Below are 12073 nucleotides of genomic sequence, written 5' to 3' on the forward strand. Positions count from 1 at the left end.
CTGTCACTTTGGAGCATGAGCTTTATTTCATGCACTGATACATGCTGCCATCTCCTCTAACTGACACACTGGCAGTGATCTCTCGCAGAGCCGGGGAACAGAATGGCTACCTATTAAATGTACATGGGCCTGCCTCTCCAAATAGAAAATGCTGGTATGTGAAAAGTTGAGCCACAGCTACAGTAATTGAATGCCTTTGTGCATATGAATGCAATTTTGTCGGCAAAAGTGGCATAAAGAGATGGAGATGATAAGGTTTGATTTGCATGTAAATTGTTTTTCTCTCTCCCTCATTCTCTGCTGGATGTTTAAGCCTTTTCTAGATTTAAGCACCGCATATGTGTGTTTTGATGAAATGGAGTTGTTTTTATTTAAAGTGGGTATCTTGTTGCAGTTGATTGCAAGTGCATCTGTCCCATTTGTATTTGTTTGTGGCTGAGACAACTGATTTAACCATAATCACATTGGTAGGGCTTGCTTTACACTAACACAGATGATTTGTACTTCATTGTTTATATATATGCATGTGTTTTCTGTCTTTCTAGCAATCTAATGCAAAACCGCAATATGCTTGTGCTGGTCCTACACCATACAAACTCATGCAATTAATTATGAGTATGAGCAGCCTTCTCCAACGTGCCAGTGAGGCCTCCTCTTGCTTCTGGGAATGGGACACTCTGGACATGAAGGCCAGTCAAATCATGGCTCTCCAGCTGGCTTTGGATCTTCAGCCCCACTGATTGACCCCCGTCCAGCTGAACAGACCGCAGACCTGGATGTCACCCTGGTCCTCTGGCTCTTGCAAGGACCCAGACAGATTCTCTGATGGGTCATCAAACCAAACTGCCTGTATGGCTGGCTAGCACCAAGGTCATGAATGACAAATATCCCAGTCCCACTGCTCTCCTCTCACTCTAACTCAGAGCCACTCAAAGTGTTTGAGCGAGTTGTAATGTTTGGTACTTTTTGGTCCGGACTCGAATGCACGGTGTGTAGTTAATAATGACACTGAGTGGTTTAGAATCAGTCCATTGGCATTGTTTGTTTTATGTGTTTTGCAGGGGTAATTAAGAAATGGTTGCTGAGTAAATGAAAACAGCAGTAGCCCTGTCAATAAATCTGTTTCAAGATAACTTAATTTGGCTAAGCGCTGTGTTACAGAATACTGCGACACATATCACTTGGTTTGAAACATTCTGATGATGAATTATTGAGCATAAATCCATTATCTTGAACATATTTTATTTATGAAAGCACCAAGACACTGGAGGACTTTAACACTGCGGGGTAATTATTGTTCCACATTGTGTCACCGCTCTTCTCTCAGATGCAACTGCCAGCGCAAACTGCAATGAATCAAAGAATTGCGACTTTTGATTGGCATTTTGTGTGTGCACAAGGCCCAAAGCGACATTAGCTGAATTGCTTTATTTAATGCTTTCTCCCTCATTCTGTCTCTCTTTTAGCACGCCTTGTAAACACTGATGCAATAATGCATTCCATTATACAGCGGAGAGGAGATGAGTGTCTCGCGTGGCTCTTCTCCATCTCAATAATAGGTCAACAGCTGTATTTAAAAAATTAATCACATTCTTGGCAGTTGCAAAGGTTAGCCGCAACGCTCTGAGATGCAATATTGGAAACTCAGATCAGCAGCAAATCTCTGCGGAGATGAGGAAGAGTTGCCTTTGATGAGTACAGCATGTAAATGATTTGTGTGTGTTTATGGGACACGGGGCTGGCCCTGCCTCACTCCAAGACAGCAGCGTCTGCACCACTCTGTGGCAGAAACTGGCAACAGCAGATGGAAACAAGCAAGTGAAGAGATGGCTGACCGTGCCACAGCATTTCACAATTTGTTCTCTCTTTTGCAGCAGAAAAGCTATCTCTGTAGCTTAATATCTATATGTTAACAAGTACATATAAATTATGTCTATCTATAGTATATATAAAAGTTTAGGTTCAAATAACAAACCTTAGACCAACTAAAAAACTTGTTTCTTGGGCTTGACCTTGATCCAGTGTGATTTTTTAAGAAATTCAAATATTGATGCCTCGCCTACATCAAAGACAAATTACTCTCAAAGATATCGTGAGGTACAAGGACATGCATATGAAAAATAAATGTCTACCTTGGATTGCTTTTAGTTATTCTAAAATATTCACCGTGGTATTTTGGAGCGCCGTGCCGATTGCTTGTTGTGCACAGGCTGACATTTGGGGATGAATTTTTCAGTAAGGATCTGATTTGGCCGTCACAGTAAATGGATAGCCTTGAAAAGTCAGGAACATTGCTACCTGGATTGTTGGATGAAAATGAAATAGTGCATGATGCAAGTAACTGAAAGGAGTGTTGAAATGCTGCCATCTGTCTGGTGCTCTTGACAGTTCTGAGAGCTGTGCGGCACATTAGCTATTATGTAGTTTGCAAATGTCAGCTTTGGAAGCTTCTGCCTCTCTTAACATATAAATTAGTAAACGCTTTAGACAATTATAACTTTACTACAGGATTCCAGCCTCCAGAAACCATTTACCTGTGAATATTTCTGCCTATAATTCGAGTTGATAGATGAACACCACTTTTTATGCAAATGGTGATTTTTTTCTTTCCCTTGGAGTATAATTAGGAATAGAAAAAAACAATCCTATGTTAAGTAATTGTCCATTAGAACAAAATGAAAATAGTGTTTCCAAAACAACATCGCCCCTTTGGGAAATCAATTACTTCCTTTAACTCATTAAAGAAAGAATGCCACGAGGCCTGGCAACATCTTTCCTGGTTTCTGAGCATCTTTTTAGTGTATTGAATTGTCACACTGTATCATTAATTGCCAAACAAGAACAGATTCGGTTTAATATTTTGTTTTACTGGGGAAATTTGACAGGAAAGTTGACAGGCCTTTATTTCAAGAAAGTGCAGTATGCTCTGGTAAGCAGCTTTAATCTAATTAGATGGCACACACAAAAACAGAGTGTGTGAATTTAATTTGATGTGTATCTTGCAGCATGCTTCAACAACTGGACTTAATTTAACTTTTTTTTTTTTTTTGCTTTTTGTTTCTCCAAATTCAGTCATCAGTCACATGTAAAGCCGAAATAAATCCGAACAGTTAACTCACCAAACCTGCTTCCTGGAAGATAAGCGTAATTCCTTTAAAGCTCAATGGGTCATACATTATTATTGTTTGGCTGTACCATCGCAAATTCCAGACAAAACTGAATTTCCTTTTCTGTGTCAATAACAAACCCAATGTCACCTCTGAAGTCAGGGGGGTGCGTGATTTGATTAAGGTTTTTTTGTGCTTTTCCAGTTTGACCTCTCTCACCTTGTTAGGAAGAAAAGGTTGAAGTACTCTTTTCCCCTCTGGCAAGTACAAAAAATGCTGAGTATCCTGTATGAACACAGTTTAACAAACACAGCTTTTTTTAAATGTATGGTTTTAGGTGTGTGCACTTTTGACAGATATCTGTAGATATAGATGGTCAATACGTTCATTTTTAAAAGGCAAAAGATGTTGAAAGCCTGAGCGTTTTCTGTTATAAGGTGAGTCAGTTTCTGATGTTATCCTTGACATAATTTGGATTTATTATGGGTATTGCAAAAGGCCTTTTCTATCCTGACATTAGATTCCATATCTATCAACAGGGATGGCTTGTTTTACCATAAGGCCAGAGTGTAGCATGTATTGCATGAAAACAGCTTTGTTCTGAGATGTAGCTGTAGACTTGGGTGGATGTATGAGTCAGTGTTCCACCCGTGGAAGTCATGCCTCCTTCTATTGCTGCTACCTGTGATCTGAGTCACTTTTAGGACTGCGTCTGCAACCCACAGCCCCCCTGTGTTTTAACTACAGGATAGCATGCAAAGCACCATGTTTGTAGGATATTGAAAAAGACCTTTGACAGGAAGTGGAGCCCCACTGACCATTGGGGATCTGTGACCGTGGTTCTCTAAACTGGCATATCATATTTCTGTCTATATCCTCTTAAACAACAAACTCAGTAGTGTAATAACTAAAATCTCCACAGGCAATTTATTTATTTATTTTTTCACAACAACAACAACAAATTAGCAGCAGAAATCCAGTAATTCCTCAGTATATCCTGAGTGCATTGTGTTTGCAGCAATGAAATGTAAGTACAAATTAATCATGCAAACCAGAAAGATGGCTTGCAATCAATTTATATAATACTCCCACATAAAAGATTTTTATTACAGGAAATCTTGGTAGGATTATTTGGCCTATAAAGAAATTAACTTTGTCTCTATGCTAAGTATACCAATGCATCAAGCCATATAGATTAATCTTATTTGATATTACACAAGACAAATGTATTCATATGGCATATTTTTCTAATTTTTTCTTTCTGACCATCTGTGTGTGTTACATCTTACCGAGATTAATCTGCTGATCCTAGTGTGATAGAGGGCAGGTGGGTTTTTTTCTTTCTTCTTTTTTCCCTAATGCACAATAGTAAGTAAGAGCTGATATATATATATAAAAAAACATAATCCACAACATTATATATTACACATTATATTTCTGATATTTGCAATTTCTTAGAGACAGTAATGTTCACATCTGGGCATAGTGAGACCTTATTTCACTTCTCTGTATTTCATTTGTTTATGTGAATATGAGCATTGAGACTACGCAAAAATGGATAGACTGTGACCAGAAAGTTGATATGTCAATATCAGTGCAATATGAATTAGTACTTTCTGTTCCTGGATCAGTATACTTAGTTTTCCTTGATTCCTTTGATGCAATTCTCACATTAATGTCATTCTAATCACTCAGTAGTCAGAATACTCAAAACAGTTGAGATATTTTTCCTAACAAAAGCTCCTAAAAAAGACTTTGTGCAAAAGTCTTTATTCACATATGTCAAAACACTCAAAGTCAGTCAATCACTTGAACTCTGAACCAATGAATAAAAACCTTTTAACCACAGTTTTAAGACTTTGACACCAAGTGGTTATAAGGTTTTATCAAAACCTTTCTGATTTGGAAAGAGAACTGAAAAATGTAGGCCTAATTTAGGGTAAAACATGTACAGACGCAGAAATGGAAGATTATTTGAAACAATACAAAATTGCTGGAATCCAGAAAAGGCCAATGATACATGTGAAACTGCTGCACAAAATAGACAAAGCCACCCCGCTGGGGATCGCTCCTGTCAGCTAAGAACAGGAAACTGAGGCCACAATTCATACAGAAAAGCAAAATGATACATGTGTAACTATGTGATACTATCTCCTTTTTCTTTCAGCTGCTCCCTTTAGGTGTCGCTACAGCGCGTCAGCCTCCATCTCACCCTATCCCTAACTCTTCTGTCACACCAACACTCTTCATGTCTTCCATCACTACGTCTGTGAACTTTTTCTGTAGTCTTGCTCTTTTCCCCCTGGCAGCTCCATCTTCAACAGCCTTTGTACAACATCCCTCCTCTGCACATATCCAAACCATCTCAGCCTTGTCTCGCTAACTTTGTCTTCAAACTGCTCAACTTGAGCTGTCACTTTGATATGATTTCTAATGTTTTTCTCATTTCTGATGCTATCCCTCCTGGTCACTCTTGGTGAAAATCTAAGCAGCTTTAGTTCTGTCTTCTCCAGCTTGGTCTTTTGTCTTTTTGTGAATGCCACTGTCTCCAAAGCATAAATTACAGCAGGTCTCACTACTTTCACTCTTCCTGTTATCCTTGTATTGCAAATGACCCTTGTAGTATCAAAAAACAGAGAACAAAAAATATATATAACCTCAGAGCATAGCCTAGACTCCTGTATAGTACAGCACACTTACAACACGGTACAATATATGATTATGTGTAATTAGCAGTGCCATGACATGTACGTGCGATACAAGGCTGGGAGTATGTGTTTCTATTTCTTTCATCTGAACTTTTCTATTTGCTTTCAAATAAGTGGCCATTTCACTACTGCCACGGAGCATGTGTGACTGACCTTACTATTTCATACCTACTTGATAACAGTTTTAAATGATTTAACTGAAAACACATATGCAGTGTTGGACAGCATTAAGGTAATTGAAAAGAGCTAATGTGGATGGGGAAATGTGCTCTTAACTACATTAAGAGTGGTGAGAACGATGCTCCTGATGTGAGAACTGCATCAAAGCAACTGAGAAAAACTGTAAATTAGTTAAGTGTAATGACTTAAAGCAGAAAGATGGAAGTTTAAGGCAACTTCTAGATTTATAGGCAAAGATGCTAATTTCACTTACCCTCTTTTTTCAACTCATATGCTTTTGACCAAACTAGCTTGAAGTCAGGCAATGATTTACACCTAGCTCACCATTCAGCTTGTTACAGCCACTGTCTTACATGTGCCCTCCTAAATTCACTTATGTAGAACACTTGTCTTTCCCAAGGCGTTAGACAGGACGAGCGGATACACACACAGATTGCAAACTAGTGTTAATGATCGGCCTGTCAGGGAGAATCTGTATTACTTAATCTTGCGGTCCTGCTGTACATGATCAAAGCAATGCAAATGCAATGCTATATTGATTTCTACAGCATCCCTATTCTCATGCTTATATCACTCCTTTTACTGCTACTCAGTTTCCATTCACATCTCTAATCCCTGGACTGCTGTCATTAAAACGACCTGGAACACCAAAGATGGACTTTTCCATGTTTCTGATTTCTTGTTATTATTGAAGGCAGTTTGTTATCCTAATGTTGTTTTTTTTTAAATGCATGTGATGATATTTGCTTTTTTTTTTTGCGTTTTAATTCTGGAAGAATGATGAGCTAACAATCTCTATAATATATAACATTTGTGCGTAATCAGATTTTTTTTTCTTTTAAATCTGTATATCTCATTGCAGATTTGAAAGATGTCAATTGAAGATCAGGGGATTAAAGAGGATGCAGAGCTGTAGCAGATGGTTTTTCTATGATGTGTCCTATATGCCAGTCCCATCACAATATCCATTGACATATCTAATTTATCATGAAAAAGAAAGAAAGAAAGAATATGCAATTACAGTCAAATAATGCTAATGATGCAGTTTTGGTCAAGAAAATTTAATTTGGTTACATTTCACTGTTACTACTGCTTGACAGCACTGAAACCAATTTAAGGTCTTATTCTTGATATGTGATCAGCCTGTGTAAACTCTCTGTCACAGTGAGACATGGTGATTAGGACAGCCGGTGGGAAATGAAAATGAATTCCTTCAGCTCTGGAGAGGCATTGTGTGGAATTTTCACAGGTCACGCTCCAGGCGCTTTGTGTTTGCAAAGTAATTCATCCAACACATTATACCACTAATGATATATATCAAGAATTATGAATTGGGATGTTTCCTCATACTAGACTTTGAATGATATTTAGGTAAAAGACCAAAGGATAATTTTCCCTTTTAAAATTTACCACATGCTGTTGTTGTATACTTGAAATTCAGTCTTTGCTTTGCATGGCATAGAGAGGTATAGTGTAGACTTGGCAGCTGCCATTCTTATAAAACATGGTGAACTTAAACAGCTGTGTTTTTTATGTGGTCTTTGAGTTTTTTGTTTACATATTGCAATTTACAATCTTTTAAAAACTGGTTTAAAATTTTCTAATAAGATATGGAAAAATATTAAATCCTTCTAAAACCAACAAAAAACCCCATGAATATTACCATAAGTATCACTATCATTAGTCTGATATGGTAAAGTTGTTTGCAGAAGGACGCTTGCTTGCCTCTCAAGCAGATATGCAGCAACACTGCAGTTCATTTATAATCATGTGTATAGCTTTTTGGCCACCAAGTCACAAATCACCCGATAGATAGAGCCCTGCTGTGGCTGAAAGTACTGCAAAGACAATAAATCGAAAATATTTTAACTTGCCAGAAAACCAAAACAGCCAAATAACTTAAATCACTTTAGCAGTTATGGGGTTGGGTAACAATTGATCGCTATTAGGAACTTCTTCAAAAGTTTTCCAACTAAATACTAATTTAAAAAATGACAGATGTGTGTAAACAAAACTAAAACTTGCAAACAATAGAAAAGTTTAGGTTGCACAGCATTTACCTATGTGTATATGTCTTAAAGTCAGGTTTATTTCATCCTCTTTACTGCTGGTGGGGAAATTAGATTAATTCTCTTTAAAAGAGAACGAATTTATTTTATCAGAGGTTTCAAACAAAACAGAAGAGAATAATGCAGCACAAGGTATTATGGAATATTGTTCTTTACTGGACCTGTGTGACTAGAGGCCTGGAATTTTCAGAACAGTTATCTACTCTACTAACACTCAAACAGTGGCTGCACTATAGTGTGTGGATGGCACCCTTCAGTTTTCTAATTGATGACCACTGGGTACAGTCTGACGGAAACAGTGTGCTGGAAAATACACAAGAGGAAACCACTGCCAAGACAGATTTTCTATCAAATTGCTCTTTGAACTTCAAGCTTGAGAGATGCTGACAAACTTAGACTCGGCAAGGCAGCGTAGCACAGCGCCCCTCACCTTCCTTCCTCTATCCAATCTCTAAGACCTTGTGGAATACACAAAGTCAACACTGGAATCTAACGAAAGGAAATATCCTGCTGTTTTTCCTCACAAATGTGCGCAATCTCTGGCACACTGTGATTCAGTCTTAACACTAAATGGAAACAGTGTTGTTTCTTTTCTTTCACGCCACCATCTAGCAGCAAAACAGCATGTCAGACCACTTTCCTCTGGATAATTTCAGACATGAGAGGCCCATTTCAGCCCTCTGTTTTGCCCCTTTTGCCTGTGCAGCCTGGCCTTCATTAGGCCACCTTATTGGTTGCACATGGTCAAAGTGGACTGTGTGTTATCCACATGCAAGAGGTGCTGAGGAAATTGCTGAGTCTTCCGTCACGAGACAGGTCCTAAAGGTGATTTCCTTGGCTTGCTTTGTACGCGTGGCTTGGCGTCAGACCGGTGGCGTGGGGAATAATGGGGCTTAGATAGAGCAGGATCTTAAGCCTAGCAGGTCCACATGCCGAACAGAAAACTGATATCTACATTGGGCCAGAAATGTAACCCCAAGGGATCTCTGATGCCATCCTATGGGAGATTAGCTTTGCCTTGTAGGCTTCCTTTCTTAATTCACTAAACTAATAATATTCTCACAGAGAGAGAGAGAAGAAAAAAAACAAGATTACACTCTGAGACACTGGCTACTGTAAAGATTACATGTGGCGGGGTAATTCACACTTACAGGAATGCAGAGTTTTGGCTTTCACCTTGAAATAGAAGCTAAAAAAGTAGAAACAGGACAAAACTTTTTAGTCACTGTTTCCAATGTTGTTTAAGATTTTATAAAATAATAGATATGTTTACTGAAATATCACCTTTTTGAGTAAAATAAATAAAATTGTATAGTGGTTTGGCACTTAATTGTCGTGTAAAACCAATGCAGTAACCTTCTATGTTATGATAAGTAACCAATGTTACCAAAGTGTCCATGTAGTGCAAAGTTAGTGGAAAGAATGCACAATAGGTCAGATGTAGATTAGTATGGTTTACGTGTTACTGACTGACCTTCTGGTTTACAGTAGTAGTTGCACTGACAGTCCAGTTTTCAGCCGTTCACCTTAGTGTTAAGATTATTTTTTCCCCATTATGTATGCTGATCACATTAACACTTGAAAAAAGCCATACCACAATGCACATAACAGGGCATCTCAAGGCACAGATTTAACCACACATGTACACAGGCTATATTATTATATATTTAGATGTCTTTCTGCGTGTGTGCTCTTGTGCCCTGGGTAAAGATGAAAACTTTTTTTGGACTTGTAACCCCACTTCCCCTGCCAGTAATCACCCTGGAGCCCTGTAATCCCTGGCGCATGCAGATGCCGCCAGGGGAATATTACTGTTCATAATATTAATCTTCTCTCAAATTCCTTTCTGTTACCAAGATGAGGGGCCTCATGCACCATGTTCTTACGGGTATTAAGTGTGCTACAAGAGATTCATCGAGAGGTAGATTCTGACTCGTCAGGGATCAAGCCCAGCCTGAGGTCGTATCGCTGCTTTAAGGAACACCCACGAGCACGCAAAACCCATCTCCATATTCTCATAAACAGCCTGACATGAAAGACGCTGTGCCACAGCAGGGACTCAAATCCACACCCAACCTACATGAATCATGTCAGCCTGATCCAGAGCAGGGTTAAAGCCTCTTTAAGGTGCTGGGTCCCTGGGTGTGATACCTCACTTAGCGGCAGGTAAACCCCCGTGCCACAGAGCTGAGGAGAGTTCATTGTTTCCATCAGCTGATCAAAGGCAATGCACCGCCACCGCACACTTCTAAAACCACAGGAACAGAAATGAATAGGAAGCTGCCAGATGGATTTGAACCACTTTCCCATTCAGCTGCTGTTCATCATCCTGTACCTGGAATTTGGCATTGTAACATTTGTTGTACATAGCTTAGCACCAGGGTGGATTTGTGGCTTTTCAAATTGCCTCAGCACAACAATGCAATCATACTAAGCCTGAGGGAATTTATTATTTAAAAAAAATGCAAGGCTAATGACGACAATTACTTTAATTACAGAGTTGCTGTCTTTGAGGTGTGCATACAGATAATATTTAGCTAGTATGAGCTATTAGGCACTCTGATGACCCTTTTCCCAAATGATTAATTTGCTTCCCTCATTTCTATGCTGATGATGTGCATCATCACATGATGATATATTTTTAAGAAGCACACAGGAGTTGAGAAGCCAGTCTTGCATACGAAAGCTTCATAGTGCACTTTGTGTTGATTAGCGAATGCTTCTCTTTAAACTCTCCCTGTGAAGTCTGAGCAGGTGTGGAATTGGATGCAGCCCACTGTGTCACCGGGAGTATTTATGCAATCAAGAAGCAAGCAGGCAGAGGTGCGGTGGTGCCAGTGGCGTGTGAAATCTGCAGGCAAGATTGACACTTGGATGACGGATACCTGTAAAATACATTCACGCCTCGGAGAAGGGAGGATTATTTGTCTAGAGTTCTACAAAACACTCAGTGACACTACTGAGGATTCCATCCTCCCCCTACAGTATAAGACAAGAAACTGTCTGAAGCTAGAATGAGTTAAAATGAAGAGAAAGCCTTCCACCACGCCATTGAGATCTTTTTGATGTCTGCGAAATGCACATTCAATTGTAAAGGCAGCGCTGCATGTAAAACTGTTTGCTCAGTTCCCTGAGCAGAACAGTCAAACTGAGAACTTGTAATGGAAAGTCATTCTCTTGAAACACTGAGCCTTTGCATGCCAGGTGTTTATGCACTGCCTTTACAGGAGATTGGATGGAAATCTACATTATTTCTACATTAGGTATCTTGATGGCTGTCCTGTAGAGAAGAGAAAACAAAGATGGAGGACTTTGTAATGCAGCATATTGATCAGTGTTAGCTGTGTTTCTGTATCGTTCTCCTGTCAGTGTTGTTGGGTGTTATGACCCTCAGCTTCCCTCTACAGGATAATTAGTCGCCATAAACTGTTCTAAGGTCACCTTGCGATGGGCTGGCTATCCCTGTGGAGGTGACACTGTCAGGGTGTTACCTGGCAAATGCAGACTCGTATCTTAACCTTGACCAAAGAAAATGTATTTTCTAGTATTTAAAGATTTCCAATGAGGTCTGAGGCTATAAGGCCTCTGGGATTTTACAGTCCAACCCCCCCTTCCACCCTGCTTATAGTGCTGCCTGCCCTGTTAACTATCAGTATAAATGCAGACCACCAGCCATGCATTAAGTGCATAATTATTCCATTTCCAAGATAAATCTGGTGTATAGTGTCATATCCATCACTGCTGTCACATCGTACATGGAGAGTAGGGCACTAAATGAAAGTCTTTTTTGCTCATATGCACTTCTATATAGTCATCAATTTTGAGCAGTCTATTCATTGTTTGGTGTGACAGACATGAGCTAATAATGAATGATCAAGCTATGCCCCTCAAACAAGAACAGCCACTATAAGTATCCACAGGCACTAAGCAAAAAAAAAGGGGGGTTGAGGGGTGTCATTCCACAACACAAACAGAGCTAGATAGGCAATGCTCTTCCACATTAGCTCTT

The sequence above is a fragment of the Astatotilapia calliptera genome, chromosome 1 (genome assembly GCF_964374335.1).
Source record: "Astatotilapia calliptera chromosome 1, fAstCal68.1, whole genome shotgun sequence".
Classification (NCBI taxonomy): domain Eukaryota; kingdom Metazoa; phylum Chordata; class Actinopteri; order Cichliformes; family Cichlidae; genus Astatotilapia; species Astatotilapia calliptera.